This window comes from Lagenorhynchus albirostris, chromosome 2 (genome assembly GCF_949774975.1).
Source record: "Lagenorhynchus albirostris chromosome 2, mLagAlb1.1, whole genome shotgun sequence".
NCBI lineage: Eukaryota > Metazoa > Chordata > Mammalia > Artiodactyla > Delphinidae > Lagenorhynchus > Lagenorhynchus albirostris.
Window position 1 is genome coordinate 85,345,101 of NC_083096.1, and position 15,958 is coordinate 85,361,058.

At 38.1% G+C, this 15,958-nt stretch overlaps 1 protein-coding gene across 2 annotated transcripts in view; it reads right to left on the reverse strand.

The window, feature by feature from the left end:
• SYCP1 (synaptonemal complex protein 1) overlaps positions 1–15,958 on the reverse strand; it is a 151,927-nt gene that overhangs the window by 74,960 nt on the left and 61,009 nt on the right. The window lies entirely within an intron of this gene.

Sequence of the window (15,958 nt, forward strand, 5' to 3'; positions counted from 1 at the left end):
AAAAAAATAAGTCATACAGGTCACTGAATTCAAACCTCACCTTATGCATAAATCACTTTAATTTATTAGCACTTATTACTTAACTCACTATTCTATCAACCCAGTTTGTACTTACATTTTACTAAAATGCTCTTCCTGTAACTTTCATGCAATGGTCATTGTTCTGTGTTCCTTAATCACAAAGTCTAATTCCTCTTTTCACATGATAGCTGAGAAATATTTGAAGAGCTATCATCACTCCTGAACTTTTCTCTTAGCTATTCTAAAATTTCTAATTATTTTTATTATATATTCCTATGGAATGGTTTTATATTGCCTCATTCCTTCAGGATGGGCTCACTTTGTCAACATACCATTCTAAATGAGGTGTCAAGAATTTAATTCAATGTTCTAGACAACCATGGGTCAGCAAACTACAGCTCACAGATCAAACCCATCCACTGCCTGTTTTTAATAATTCTTTACCATAATATAGCCAACCTAGTTGTTTATATATTATCTATGCCTGTCTTGCCCTGTAACAGCAAAGTTGAATAGCTGCAGCAGAGACCATATGGCCCGCAAAGCCTAAAAACTTACTATTGGCCTTTCACATAAAAATTTTGTCAACCTCTGCTCTAGACGAGTCCTATACAACAAAACTTTCTGCAACAATAGGAACATTTTCCATCCTGTCCAATATGGTAGCTATTAGTCCTTCAAATGTGGGTCACTGGAGCTTAGAAACTGACTTGTTAATTTGATTTATTTTAATTAATTTAAATATAACACATTTGGCCAGTGGCTACCATACTGGTTAGCATAGCTCTAGCTACTGAGCAAAACAAACTATAATCTAACCATTAACTCTTTAGTTATGAGTGCTTAATTTCTATTACTTCTTCCTGTTATCCAACAGAGCATAAGATTATGAATTCAATTTTTATTTTGTTTACTTAAGCATGAGATTATAATAATTTTATTAAAGCCTTGCCAATAAGAGGTCTGAGATTAAAAACTATAAAATCCACTAATTGCAGGTATAGAGTTTGAATTTTACCTATAAGCAATGTAGAGCTATTGAAAGTTTTGATATAGCAATATAACATGATCATATTTGTGATTTAAAAAAGATAACTATAGAAATAGTACATAGGAAGACCCAATTATAATCAGGTATATATCTATACCTATATAGATATGTACAAATATCTACAAATATAAAGATTCAAAGATATGCCATGTAAACACTAAACATAAGAAAACTAATGGCCATAATAATATCAGTTAAAACAGACTTCAAAATGAGACAGTATTATCAGAGATAAAGACAGGCATTCAATCATGACCAAAGAGTCAATTCAGCTGGAAGATATAATAGTTATATATAAATGTAAAACCTTTAACCGAAATTCAAAATACACAAGGCAAACATTGACAGAATTAGAGAGAAACAGACAATTACAAAATCAAAGTAAGAGATTTTAATACCCATCTTTCAGTAAACAATAGAACTGGACAAAAATCAATCAAAACCAAAAGAGTTTTCACAATACCATCAACCAACTGTACCTAATTGACATTTATAGAACGTTCCACCTAACAATAGCAGAGGAAATACTCTTTTCAAGTGCACATGGAGCATTCACTCAGATATACGAGATCATGATTTCTAAAACAAACCATAACAAATTTAAGTAATAAAGTATATTATTTGACCATAATGGAATTAAGCTAGAAATGAATAACAGAAATGTAACAGCAAAATCTCCAAATACACAGAAATTAAATAACAGACTTATAAATAACCCCAGGGTCAAAGAATAAATCTCAAGAGAAATCAGAAAATAAATGAAAATACAACATATCAAAATTTGTGGGCTAAAGCTAAAGAGGTGATTAGAGGAAATTTATAATATTAAATGTTTACATTAGAAAAGTCTCAAAAGAGCAATCTAAGTTTCCACCTTAAAAACATAGAAAAAGAGCAAATACACACAAAGCAAACAGAAGGAAGGAATAAAGAGAAGAAATCAGTGAGATTGAAAATCAAAAACCAACAGAGAAAATCAATGAAATAAAAAGCTGGTTATTTGAAAAGATTGATAAAGTAATAAAATTCTATCAAGACTGACAAAGAAAACAAGACCACAAGACAACCCTCAGAATGGAAGAAAATATTTGCAAATGAAACAACTGACAAAGGATTAATCTCCAAAATTTACAAGCAGCTCATGCAGCTAAATAACAAAAAACCAATAAACCCAATCCAAAAATGGGCAGAAGACCTAAACAGACATTTCTCCAAAGAAGATATACAGATTGCCAACAAACACATGAAAGAATGCTAATCATCATTAATCATTAGAGAAATGCAAATCAAAACTACAATGAGATATCATCTCACACTGGTCAGAATGGCCATCATCAAAAAATCTAGAAATAATAAATGCTGGAGAGCGTGTGGAGAAAAAGGAACACTCTTGCACTGTTGGTGGGAATGCAAGTTGATACAGCCACTATGGAGAACGGTATGGAGGTTCCTTAAAAAACTAAAAATAGAATTACCATACGACCCAGCAATCCCACTACTGGGCATATACCCTGAGAAAACCATAATTCAAAAAGAGTCATGTACCAAAATGTTCATTGCAGCTCCATTTACAATAGCCAGGAGATGGAAGCAACCTAAGTGTCCATCATTGGATGAATGGATAAAGAAGATGTGGCACATATATACAATGGAATATTACTCAGCCATAAAAAGAAATGAAATTGAGTTATTTGTAGTGAGGTGGATGGACCTAGAGTCTGTCATAGAGTGAAGTAAGTCGGAAAGAGAAAAACAAATACCGTATGCTAACACATATATATGGAATGTAAGAAAAAAAAATAGGTCATGAAGAACCTGGGGTAAGATGGGAATAACGACACAGACCTACTAAAGAATGGACTTAAGGATATGGGGAGGGGGAAGGGTAAGCTGTGACAAAGTGAGAGAGTGGCATGGACATATATACACTACCAAACATAAAATAGATAGCTAGTGGGAAGCAGCTGCATGGCACAGGGAGATCAGCTCGGTGGTTTGTGACCACCTAGAGGGGTGGGATAGGAAGGGTGAGAGGGAGAGAGATGCAAGAGGGAAGAGATATGGGAACATATGTATATGTATAACTGATTCACTTTGTTATAAAGCAGAAACTAACACACCATTGTAAAGCAATCATACTCCAATAAAGATGTTAAAAATAAAATGACTGACAAAGAAAAAAGAGAGAAGACATAAATCACCAATATCAGCAATGAAAATAAGGGTAACACTACAGACTCCAAAGACATTAAAAAAATAATTGCAGGGAGTGCTACAAACAACTCCATGCACAGACAGTCGACAAAGTTAATGAAATGGGTTAATTCCTTAAAAACCACAAACTACCAAAATCACCCAAGATAAAGCAAGTAACTTGAATAATTCTATAGAAAAAATAAATAAAATTCATAGTTAAAAATCTTGCCAAAAAGCAATCTCTAGGTCCACATGATTTCTCTGGAGAATTCTACCAAACATTTAAAAAATAAATAATACTAATTCTATATAATCTCTTCCAGAAAATGGAAATGAAAGAAATGATTCCCAACTCATTTTATGAGGCCAGCATTAGCCTGGTTCCAAAACCAGTGAAAGACAGTCCAAGAAAACTATAGGCCAATAACTCTCATGAACACGAAAACAAAAATCCTCAACAAAATATTAACAAAAAAATTCAACAATACAGAAAAAGAATAATACAGGCATATCTCAGAGATATTGTGGGTTCATTACAGAATACTGCAATAAAGCAAATATCACAATAAAGCAAGGCACAGGAACTTTCTGTGCACATAAAAGTTATGTTTACACTATTCTTAGTTTATTAAGTGTTCAATAGCATTATGTCTAAAAACAACAATGTACATACTTTAATTTAAAAATACTTTGGAACTTCCCTGATGGAGCAGTGGTTAAGAATCCACCTGCCAAAGCAGGCGACATGGGTTCAAGCCCTGGTCCGGGAACATCCCACATGCCACGGAGCAACTAAGCCCGTATGCCACAACTACTGAGCCTGTGCTCTAGAGCTCATGAGCCACAACTACTGGCCCACTTGCCACAACTACAGAAACCCACACACCTAGAGCCCATGCTCTGCCACAAGAGAAGCCACCTCAATGAGAAGCCCGTGCACCACAACAAAGAGTAGCCCCACTCGCTGCAACTAGAGAAAGCCCGTACACAGCAATGAAGATGCAATGCAGCCAAAAAGAAATAAATAAATAAAGTTTTTTTAAAAATACTTCATTGCTAAATAAACCCAGACACCTACGGTCAATTAACCTTTGACTAAGGAGGCAAGAATATACAATGGGAGGGCTTCCCTGGTGGCGCAGTGGTTGAGAGTTTGCCTGCCAATGCAGGGGACACGGGTTTGTGCCCCGGTCCAGGAAGATGCCACATGCCGTGAAGCGGCTGGGCCCGTGAGCCATGGCCGCTGAGCCTGCGCTCCGCAACGGGAGAGGCCACAACTGTGAGAGGCCCGCATACCGCAAAACAAAAACAAAAACAAAAACAAAACAAACAAAAAAAAGAATATACAATGGGAAAAGTCTCTTCAGCAAGTGGTGTTGGGAATGTTGGACAGCTGCATGTAAGTCAGTAAAGTTAGTATGCTAACACATATATATGGAATTTATGAAAAAAATATATCATGAAGAACGTAGGGGTAAGACAGAAATAAAGACACAGACCTACTAGAGAATGGACTTGAGGATATGGGGAGGGGGAAGGGTAAGCTGTGACAAAGTGAGAGTGGCATGGACATATATACACTACCAAACGTAAAATAGATAGCTAGTGGGAAGCAGCCGCATAGCACAGGGAGATAGCTGGGTGCTTTGTGACCACCTAGAGGGGTGGGATAGGGAGGGTGGGAGGGAGGGAGACGCAAGAGGGAAGAGATATGGGAACATAGGTATATGTATAACTGATTCACTTTGTTATAAAGCAGAAACTAACATACCATTGTAAAGCAATTATACTCCAATAAAGATGTTAAAAAAATAAAAAAGAATACACCCTCTCACCACACTCAAAAATAAACTCAAAATGGCTTAAAGACTTAAACATAAGACATGACACCACAAAACTCCTATAACAGATCACAGGCAAAACATTCTCTGACATAAATCATACCAATTTTTTCTTAGGTCAGTCTCCCAAGGCAATAGAAATGAAAACAAAAATAAATAAGTGGGACCTAATCAAACTTACAAGCTTTTGCACAGCAAAGGAAACCATAAACAAAACAAAAAGACAACCTACAGAATTGGAAAAAATAATTGCAAACGATGTGACCAACAAGGGCTTAATTTCCAAAATATACAAACAGCTCATACAACAACAATAAAGAAACAAACAACCCAATCGAAAAATGGGCAGAAGACCTAAAGAGACATTTCTCCAAAGAAGATATACAGATGGCCAATAGACACATGAAAAGATGATCAACATCGCTAATTATTAGAGAAATGCAAATCAAAGCTATAATGAGGTACCACCTCACGCCAGTCAGAATGGCATCATTAAAAAGTCTACAGATAACAAATGCTGGAGAGAGTGTGGAGAAACGGGAGCCCTCCTACACTGTTGGTGGGAATATAAGTTGGTGCAGCCACTGTGGAAAACAGTATGGAGGTTTTCTCAGAAAACTAAAAATAGAATTACCATAGGATCCAGCAATCCCACTCCTGGGCATCTATCCAAACAAAACTATAATTCAAAAAGATATATGTACCCCTATGTTCATAGCAGCATTATTCACAATAGCCAAGACATGGAAACAACCTAAATGTCTATTGACAGATAGATGGATAAAGAAGATGTGGTACATATATACAATGGAATACTACTCAGGCATAAAACCAAACAAAATAATGCCATTTGCAGCAACATGGATGAACCTAGAGATTACCATACGAAGTGAAGTAAGTCAGAAAGAGAAAGACAAATACCATATGATATCACTTATATATGGAATCTAAAATATGACACCAATGAACCTACCTAAGAAACAAAAACGGAGTCATGGATATAGAGAATAGACTGGTGGTTGCCAGGGGTAGGTGGGTGGGAGAGGGAAAAAAAAATACTTCATTGCTAAAAAAATGCTAACCATCATTACATTATTTGTAATCTTTCTGCACTAGTAACAAAGATCACTGATCACAGATCACTGTAACAAATATAATAATAATGAAAAAGTTTGAAATACCATGAGAATTACCAAAAAGTGACACCAAGACACAGAGTGAGCAACTGCTGTTGGAAAAATAGTGCCAATATACTTGCTTGAGGCAGTGTTGCCACAAACCTTCAATTTACAGAAAATGCAATTATCTGCAGTGAAGTGCAATAAAACAAAGTATGCCTATACACCACACCAAGTGAGATTTTTCCCAGGAATACAAGGCTGGTTCAATGTCTGGAAATTAATCAATGTAAAACACCATATTAATAGTCTAAAGAAGAAAAACCACATGATCATATCAAATGACACGTAAAAATAATTTGACAAAATTCAACACAGATTCATAGTAAAAATTCTCAACAAACTAGGAATACATGGGAAAGTCAACAAAAAACCTATAATTAACATCATAGTTAATTAGTTAAACACTAAATGTTTTTCCCTTAAGATCAGGACATCAAAGATGTACACAATCATCACTCCTATTCAATATCACATTGGAAGTATGGAAGAATAAAAAAATACACAAAATAATTCATCTTTAATAAATAAATAAATATTTTGTGGAAAAGGTTGGGGGTGTGGCCAAGATGGCACAGTAGGAAGACCTTGTGCTCACCTCCCCCTATCAGCATACCAGAATTAAACTATTTACACAGAAACTGTTGATGAGAAAGACCAGAAGACTAGAGAAAAGTTCTTCTACAACTAAAGAAATAAAAAAGGAACCACAATGAGATGGGTAGGAGGGGCAGATATGTGGTATAGTCAAGACCCATACCCCCAGGGTGGGCAACCCACAAACAGAAGAATAATTGAAATTGCAGAGATTCTCCCCAAAGAGCACGGAGTCCAAGTCCCACACTGGGCTCCCAGGCTAGGGTCCCTGCACCAGAAGATGAGTCCCCAAAACATCTGCCTTTGAAGGCCAGTGGGATTTACTTTCAGGAGAGCCAAACGGCTATGGGAAATCGAGATTCCACTTTTAAAGAGTGCACACAAAATCTCACATGCTCTGGGACCCAGGGAAAGAAACCGTAATTTGAAAGGAGCCTGCGTCAGACCCACCTGCTGACACCAGAGAGCCTCCTAGAGAGGCATGAGGCAAGTGGAGCCCACCCTGGGAACACAGACACTGGCAGCAGCCAATTTTTGGAGCTCGTTCTACTACGAGGACACTTGTGCTGGCAAGCAACATTCTGGAATTCTCCCCCTCTAGCTTATTAGTGCCAAGACCCAGTCTGCCTCAACAGCCTGAAGACTCTAATACTGGGAACCTCAAGCCAAGCAACTAGCCAGATACAGCCCCACCCACCAACAGGCCAACTTTCTTAAGAGCCCCAAAGCCCACAGCCAACCCAAGACATGGTCCTATCCATGAGAAGGCAAAGGACTCGGCCCCACACATCAGTGCACCAGCCCTGGAACCACCAGGACCCTACAATCAGAGATCTCAGGAACCAGCTCTACCCACCAGTGAGCCAGCACAAACACGAGGACCCAGCCTCACCCACCAGTTGGTGAGCACAAACCCCAGGATCCCTTGGGCTCCCACCCTTCCCACCAGTGGGTGAACAACAGGCACAGGACCACTGCAGCCACACAGCCTGCCTTGTCAAAAAACAGTCCACGTACCAGGAGGTTGGCACCAGTCTCAGGACCCCCGGGCCCTGAACCTGCCCACCTGTAGGCCAATACCAGTTCTGAGATGCCTTGGACCCCCTCAGCCAGCCATCCAATTATCCAGCCCCACCAACCTTCAGGCTGACAACAGCTCTGGGATACCCCGGACCCCAGAGCCAGTAGTGTCAGGAATCAGCCATGCCCACCAGCAGGCCGATACTAGATGCAAGACCCCAGCAATACAACTACTCATCCCAGAACCCAGCTCTGCCCACCCGTAGGTCAGCACTAGCCCTAGGATCTCCCGAGACTCCATAGCCAGCCACCTTGTGACCCAGCCCTACCCATTAGTGGGCAGCAGACTCCACACAAGGCAGGGCCTGGCAACCAACTGGACCGGGGCCACCCACACCTGTAAGACCACCCAAAGTAGGCAGCCCACCACAACAGAAGGAAAAACATGGCTCACATAGGGGGCACCCCTAAAGCATATAGTTCTGATGACCAGAGGAAAATATGTGGCTGGGACACATAGGATGTCTCCTATAAAGGGCCACATCTCAAAGGTCAGGAAATATAACCAACCTTCTAAATACATAGAAATAAAAACAGCAAATTAGGCAAAATGAGGCAACAGAGGAATATGTTCTAAATGTAGGAACAACAAAGTGAAGTGGAGATAAGAATCTACCCAAAAGAGTTCAGGGTAATGATTGAAAAATGCTCAAAGAACATGGGAGAAAATTGGATGAACGGGGGGAAGTTAGAAGTTTTTAACAAAAAGTTAGAAAATATAAAGAAGACCCAAACAGAGATGAAGAATACAATAACTGAAATTTTAAAAATACACTAGAAGAAATCAACAGTAGATTAGACAATACAGAGGAATGGATCAGTGAGCTGGAAGACAGAGTAGTGGAAATTACTGAAGATGAACAGAAAAAAGAATAAGAAGAAATGAGGACAGTTTAAGAGACTTCCATGACAACATCAAGAGTATTAACATCTGCATTATAGAGGGCCCAGAAGAACAGAGAGAGAAAAGGCCAGAGGACATATTTGAAGACATAATAGCAGAAAACTTCCCTAACCTGGGAAAGGAAACAGACATCAAAGTTCAGAAAGAACAAAGAGTCCCAAACAGGGCCACACCAAGACACACTGTAACTTAAATAGCAAAAATTAAAGATAAAGAGAGAATATTAACAGCAGCAATGGAAAAGAAGTTATGCACATGAGAACTCCCAAAAGGCTATCAGCTGACTTTTCTGCAGAAACTCCACAGCCCAGAAGGGAGTGGCATGATATATTTAAACTGGTGAAAGGGAAAAACTTAACAACCAAGAATACTCTACCTGGCAAGGCTTTCACTCAGATTTGATAAAGAGATCAAAAGTTTTACAGAAAAGAAAAGCTAAAAGAGTTCAGCACCACCAAACCAACTCATGTACAAAGCCAGTAGAAAGGTTAAAAGACAAAAGTAATAAAATCAACTTTATCTGCCATAAGTAGTTAAGGGATACACAAAACAAAAAGATGAAAAGTATGATGTCAAAAATAGTAATCATGGGGAGAAGGGAGTAAAAATGCAGGGTTGTTAAAATGCATTTGAACTTAAGACATTAAAAACTTAATCAGATAGATAGATAGATAGATAGACTGCTGTATATAAACCTCATAGTAACCACAAGTCAAAAATCTATTATAGATACATACACACAAAATAGAAACGAACCCAAACATAACACTAAAGATAGCCATCAAATCATAAAGGAAGAGAGCAAAAAAGAACTACAAAAACAACTCAAGGAGGGGACCAAGATGGTGGAGTAGGAGGATATGGAACTTACCTTTCCCCACAAATACGTTAAAAATACATCTATACATGGAACAATTCTCATGGAAAACTGGAAACTGACAGAGGAACTCCTATACAACCAAGGATGCAAGAAAGATTCCCATGTAATCAGGTAGGACAGGAAGAAAAGCATCAAGTTGGGACCTGTGCCCCTGGGAGGGGACTAAGAAGAAAAGGGAAATTGCATGGGGGGACACTCACTGTGGGGAGTAAGTGGGTTGAGCCACAGACTGGGCATCCCAGTCCTGAGGTATTACATAGAGGAGACAAGCCCCTTTGGCTATTTGGAGAACTGCTGGGACAGAGAGAAAGGCTCTACTTGTGAGGAGTGAGTGGGTGCTGGCTTGCCACCAGGCAGGGCAGGGAGAGGTCTGCCCTAGAGGCTAGCACCTTGAGCACTCCCCAGTCCAAGCTGAGTGAACACCTTGGCCCCACTCACTCCATGCAACATCTTGGCACTGGATCTAGGAAAGCCAGGTCCTGGGAAAAGACTCGATCTAGGAATGCAGAGGCGGCCCAAGAGCCTGGGGTGTGGTCCAGGTAGGGTGGCGGCAGCCATTGTTGGTGCTTACTCAAACAGTGCCACAGAAGTAGCCCAGGCTTCTGACGGCAGCACAGCCACTTCAATTCCTGCAACCATAACGTCACGATCTCCAGTGTCAATCAAGTTAATACTCCGGCCCTGCCCACTCCATGCCATAACCTTGCACTAGATCTGGGACAATGACAACAGGGGAAAAGACGTGACCTTGGGCTGAGTGAGTGGAGCCACAGACACATTAGCAGGTAGCGGACTGGACCTCTGTTAGCCCACGAGCCCCACTTTCTATACAGCATTCCCCTCCTTTGGGGCAAAGGATCCAGCACGAGGAGAAGGAAAAAATACACACTTAAGGGAACACAGCCAGCTCTATCCCAACCCTCAGGGCATCCACTCCTGCAACTTCGGAACTGAAAGGGTGGGGATTGCCACTGAGCAGAGAAGAAGTCACACCTCACACCCTGTGCAGGCTTTAGCTCCTCAAACACCAGTCACATACCCTATCAAGGTGATAGTGGCCAGCACACCCTGGGGAAAGATGTGACTGGTCTCCACACCAAATCCAGCCCTTACACTAAAAACACTGGGCACATGCAGTCTACACAGGAATGCTCCCACATAAAAACACCCTTTCAAGACTAGTAGATAACTGTTTCACCTAAATTCATAGAGACAGAAAAAGTTAAGTAAAATGAAAAGGCAGAGGAACAACTCATAATTGAAAGAGCAAGAGAAATCCCCTGAAAAATAATGAAACAGAGATAATCAGTACAACACACAAGTTCAAAACGTTGGTAATGAAAACACTAAATTAAGAAAGAGAATAGATCTAAACATTTTAACAAGGAACTAGAAATTATACAGAAGATCTAATCAAAAATAGAACATTCAATTTCTGATAAAAAGCACTCTAGAGGTAATGACTCACAGACTAAATGACACAAAAGAATTCATAAGTGATCTGGAAGGTAGAAAAATGTAAATCACCCAATCAGAACGGCAGACAAAGATAAATGAAAATTAATGGTGAAAGCAACATACAAGGTCTATGGGATAATATAAAACATGTCAACTTCCACATTATAGGGGTCCCAGAAGGGAGAAGAGAGAGAGAAAAAGGTCGAAAATGTACTTGATGAAATTACAGCTGAAAACTTCCCTAACCTAAAGAAGGAAACAGATATTTAGGTACAGGAAGCACAGACAGTCCCAAACAAGATAAACCCAAACAGACACACACCAAGATATGTCATAATTAAAACAGCAAAAGTTAAAGAGAGAATTCTAAAGGCAGCAAGAGAAAAAGAGAGTCACGTATAAAGGAACCCGCATAAGGCTATCAGCCGATTTTTCTACACTAACATTGCAGACCAAAAGGGACTGGCATGATATATTCAAAGTCATGAAAAGGAAAAACCTGCGAACTAGGATACTCTACTCAGCAAGACTATCATTTACAATAGAAGAGATAAAGAATTTCACAGACAAGCGAAACTAGAAGAATTCAGCAATACTAAACCTATCCTAAAAGAAATGTTGAAGGAACTTCTCTAAATGAAAAAGAAGTAAGAATCTACAGGAAAGGGAAAATCCCAACAGGAAAGGCAGATAAATAACAAGGATTGAAGATCACTTAAATGAGCTAGTACACATATTAAAAAACAAACAACAATTGTAAAAGCAACTATAACTACAATAAACAGTAAAGGGATAAGCATGAAAATGTAAAATAGGACATCAAAATCACAAAATTGGGGGGAGGGGAGTAAAAAAATGTAGATCTTTTAGAATGTGCTTGAACTTAAATAACTATCAGTTTAAAGCAATAGATATGATTATGGTCAACACAGATGAACCCCATGGTAACCACAAATCGAAAACCTACAATAGATACACACACACACACACAAAAGAGAGAGAAACATAAGAATATTACAAAAGAAAATCATCAAACCACAGTGGGAAAAACAAAAAGAAGAAATAAAAAAGAAGAACTACAAAAACAACTGGAAAACAAGGAAAAAAATAACAATAAGTACATGCATATAAATAATTACGCTCAATTTTAATAGACTAAATGCTCCCATCAAAATATATGGTGGGTGATTGGACTAAAAAAAACAAGAGCCTTCAATATGCTAACTACAAGAGATTCACTTCAGAGTGAAATACACAGACTGAAAGTAAGCAGATGGAAAAAGATTTCATGAAAACAGAAACAAGAAAGTGGGGGTAGCAATACTCATATCAGACCAAATATGTTTTAAAACAAAGGCTATAACAAAAGATAAAGAAGAGCATCATACAATGATAAAGGTATCAATACAAGAAGAGGATTTTACACTCGCTAACATACACGCACCCAATACAGGAGCACTAAACATTTAAATACTAACATACATAAAGGGAGAAACTGAAAATAATACAATGATAATAGGAGATTTTAATACTCGACTGACATCAATGGACAGATCATCCAGACAGAAAATCAATAAGGCAACAGAGGTCCTATATGACACAATAGACCAGTTGGACTTAATTGCTATGTACAGGATGCTACACCCCCAAAAAAGCAGAATACACATTCTTTTCAAGTTGACATAGAACATTCTCCAGGATAGATCACATACTACATCACAAAACAAGCCTCAACAAATTTAGGAGGACAGAAATTTTATCAAGCATCTTTTCCAATAATTGTATGAAACTAGAAATCAACTACAGAAAGAAAAATGGGAAAAGAACAAGCATGTGGCAACTGAACAACATGCTACTAAAAAAAAAATGGGTCACCAATGAAATCAAAGGGAAAATCAAAATACCTTGAGGAAAATGAAAACACAACGTTCCAAAATCTATAGGATGCAGCAAAAGCAGTTCTAAGAGAGAGGTTTATAGTGATACAGGCCTTCCTCAAGAAACAAAGAAAATCACAAACAACCTAGCCTATCACCTAAAAGAATTAGAAGAAGAAAAACAAAGACAAAAGTCAGCAGACGGAAGGAAACAATAAAGATCAGAGAGGAAATAAATAAGAGACCAAAAAAAAAGAAAATATCAATAAAAACAAGAGCTGACTTTTTGACAAAATTGATAAACCTTCAACGAGACTCACCAAGAAGATAAAAAAGAGGACCCAAACAAACAACATAAGAAATGAAAGAGGAAAAATAACAGCCAATACCACAGAGATACAAAAAGTCATGAGAATATTATCAGCAATTATATGCCAATAAACTGAAGAACCTAGAAGAAATAGACACATTCCTAGAAACATACAGCCTGCCAGGACTGAGTCAAGAAGAAACAGACAATTGAAACAGACTGCTTACTAAAAGCGAAATTGAATCTGTAATAAAACTCCCAGCAAACAAAGTCCAGAACAGGATAAATTCACAGGATAATTCTACTAAACATATAGAGAAGAGCTAAGACCTATCCTTCTCAAACTATTCCCCCAAATTGAAGAGGAAACACTCCCAAATTCGTTCCACAGGGCCACTGTTACCCTGATACCAAAATCAGACAAAGACACTACAAAAAAAGAAAATATATTTTATGAATATATATGTAAAAATCCTCAACAAAATATTAGCAAACCAAATTCAATAATACATAAAAAGATCATGCACTATGATCAAGTTGGATTTATTCCAGGGCCACAAGGCTGGTTCAACATATGCAAGTCAATCAGTGTGATACACCACATTAACAGAAGGAAAGACAAAAAACCCCATGATCATTCCAACAGATGCAGAAAAAAATGTTTAACAAAATTCATCATCCATTCGTAATAAAAGCTCTCATCAAAGTTGGTACAGAGTAAACATATCTCAATATAATAAAGGCCATTTATGAAAAACCCACAGCCAAAGTAATATTCAACAGTGAAAAGCTGAAAGACTTCCCACCAAATTCAGGAACTAGACAAGAATGCTCACTCTCACCACATCTATTTAACGTAGTATTGAAAGTCCTACTCACAGCAATCAGACAAGAAGGAAAAACAAGTATCAAAATTGGAAGGAAAGGGGTAAAACTGTTACTGTTTGCAGATTACATGATACTCTATACAAAGTACCCTAAAGCCTCCACCCAAAAATTATTAGAACTAAGAGATGAATTCAACAAGATTGTAGAATACAAGATTAAGCTGTACTAAAGATGCTACCAAAAAACTACTTGAGCTCATCAATGAATTTGGTGAAGTTGCAGGACACAAAATTAATACACAGAAATCTGTTGCATTTCTATACACTAATAATAAAATATCAAAAAGAGAGAGCAAAAAAAAATCCCATTTAAAATTTCATCAGAAAAATAAAATACCTAAGAATAACCTTAAACAAAGAGGTGAAAACTCTGCAAACTATAAAACACTGATGAAGGAAATAGGAGATGATTCAAAGAAATGGAAAGATATCCTGTGCTCTTGGATTGGAATAATTAATATTATTAATATGGCCATACCACCCAAAGCAATCTACAAATTTAATGCAATCCCTATCAAAATATCCATGATATTTTTCACAGAACTAGGACAAATAATCCTAAAATACATATAGAACCACAAAAGACCATGAGTTGCCAAAGCAATCCTGAAAAATAAAACAAAGCTGGAGGTATAATCCTCAGAGACTTCAGACTATACTACAAAGCTGCAGTAATCAAGGCAGTATGGTACTGGTACAAAACCAGACACAAAGATGAATAGAACAAAATAGAACCCAGAAATAAATCCGCACAACTACTGTCAATTAATCTACGACAAAGGGGGCAAGAATGTACAATGGAGAAAAGACAGTCTCTTTGGTGCTGGGAAAACTGGACAGCTACACGTAAAAGAATGAAATCAAAACATTCTCTAACACCATATATAAAAATAACACAAAATGGATTAAAAACCTAAATGTAAGACTGGAAAACATAAAACTCCTAGAGGAAAACATAGGCAGAACACTCTTTAACATAAATCATAGCAATATCTTCTTGGATCAGTCTCCTAAGGCAAAAGAAATAAAAGCAAAAATAAATAATGGGACCCTATTAAACTTAAAAGCTTTTGCACAGTAAAGGAAACCATCGACAAAACAAAAAGACAACCTACAAAATAGGAGAAAATATTCGCAAATGATATGACTGACAAGGAGGTTTTGTTTGTTTGTTTGTGGTACGCGGGCCTCTCACTGCTGTGGCCTCTCCCGTTGCAGAGCACAGGCTCCGGACGCACAGGCTCAGCAGCCATGGATCATGGACCCAGCCACTCTGCGGCATGTGGGATCCTCCCGGACCGGGGCACAAACCCATGTCCCCTGCATCAGCAGGTGGATTCTCAACCACTGCACCACCAGGGAAGCCCAGACAAGGAGTTTTAATATTTAAAATACACAAACAGCTCATACAACTCAATATCAAAAACAACCAATCCAATCAGAAAATGGACAGAAGACTTGTAGAGATATTTTTCCAAAGAAGATACACAAATGGCAAACAGGCACATAAAAAGATGCTCAACATCACTAATTATTAGAGAAATGCAAATCAAAACCACAATTAAATATCACCTCACACCTCTGAGAATGGCTATCATCAAAAGTCTACATATAACAAACATTGGAGAGGATGTGGAGAAAAGGGAACCCTGGTACACTGTTGGTGGGAATGTAAATT